This window comes from Loa loa, assembly GCF_000183805.2.
Source record: "Loa loa unplaced genomic scaffold supercont3.264, whole genome shotgun sequence".
Taxonomy (NCBI): Eukaryota; Metazoa; Nematoda; class Chromadorea; order Rhabditida; family Onchocercidae; genus Loa; species Loa loa.
In genome coordinates, this window is record NW_018108444.1 from 29,730 (window position 1) to 31,537 (window position 1,808).

Sequence of the window (1,808 nt, forward strand, 5' to 3'; positions counted from 1 at the left end):
AATAATAATAATAATAATAATAATAATAATAATAACAGTAATAATAATGATAATAATAATAAATAAACAAACAATAATAACGATAATTAACAGTAATAGATGACAATAACGATAACAATAATAGTAATAATAATAATAGTGTTGAAAAAATTATAACTTACCAGTTTTAATACATTCAGTTGTTAAACATATTGTTGTTGTTTTCCTTATAAGTAAATAAATTAATGAACAAATTAATGCAATTGAAATAATGCCAAAAATTGTTATGATAGCAATAAATGGACGAGTAATCATACGTTTCCATAATGATTCCTGTATTATTCTTGGCTCATCCATATTTCACCCTCAAATATTTATTTATTGATTAATAAATATTACTAATAACAACTAAAAAAAAAATAAAAATAAAAAATGATTGAAATAAAAACACAAAAATTTGCAAATAATTTCAATAACATCATTATATAAGAAATGTTCAATTCATTTTCATCCTTAAAATTTCATTTTATCATTTCAAATTAGTAAAAATTTTCTTAGAATAAAATTTGTTATATAATTTTCAAAATTTATTATTTGATTTCTGATTAGTAATAATTTTCTGATATCAAAATATGACAAAAAAAAAAATTTATTTCAATGATAAAATCATAATAACATCTACAAATGGGAATGATGGAGCATATTTATTACATATATTACACTGAAATAATCCTTTAATCCTCAAAACTATTATCTATTTCAGTACATTTTTTCAATTTGTTTAAATTTTCGTCCTTTTTTTTGAAAATTTAATAATTCGAAAATAAACACAAAGTATGAGAGTAATTATTTATTCTTCATTAATTCTACAACTGATTAATGACAAACCTAATTTGTTAGAATAAAATAAATGATTAATGAAGATGACAATACCAACAAATATTTATTGGATAGATTTAAATTTATTATATCAGTAATTTTACCTTGTATTATCAGTACCATATCATATTTTACTAATGAGAATGAACAGGAAATGCAAAATTATTAATGCAAAATGCAAAAAATGCAAGATGCAAAAGATGCAAAATGCAAAAAATGCAAAATGCAAAAAATGCAAAATGCAAAAAATGCAAAATTTATAATCAATATTTACACAATTATCTAATCAATACCGATAAATTTATGTGGTTATAATTGTAATTCAAAAAATTACAATTCGAACTTTTACTTAATTACTGCTATTTTTTTAGTTTCTCTCTCTCTCTCTCTCCCTTCTTTTTCAGATAAATAAATTTGACAATATTTATTAAAATTTATGATTAAAATGTGCAAGAATTGATGATAATAAGCAAATTTTTACCATATAAGCTAATTTATTAATTATTAAAATCAAAGTTTAAATTAAATAAATTCAAAAAAATTAAACAAATAATCAAATTAACACAGACATATAAGGAAAACAATTTTTTTCATTCTTAAAAGGAAAAATGTAAGCAAAAATGAGAAGGCAACAAAAAAGCTCTTAAATATTCGTACTTAAAAATGGTTGAAAATGTAAAATAATTATAGGGTGGAGCTATATATAATATAACTTCAAGCAAAACGATCGTAGTAACATTATTATTTTCTATTTATTATTATTATTTATTGTTATTTTTATCATTACTATTATTATTATTATTATTATTATTATTATTATTATTATTATTATTATTATTATTATTATTATTATTATTATTATTATTATTATTATTATTATTATTATTATTATTATTATTATTATTATTATTATTATTATTATTATTATTATTATTATTATTATTATTATT

General features: G+C 18.0%; 1 protein-coding gene across 1 annotated transcript in view; it reads right to left on the minus strand.

Moving 5' to 3' along the window:
- Nucleotides 1–180, minus strand: part of LOAG_18328 (hypothetical protein) — a gene marked incomplete at its 3' end in the record, with an annotated part of 4,701 nt that extends 4,521 nt beyond the window's left edge. Inside the window, exon 1 of the mRNA XM_020450990.1 lies at nt 162–180. The remainder of the gene's footprint in view (nt 1–161) is intronic.
- Between the last annotated feature and the right edge of the window lie 1,628 nt (nt 181–1,808).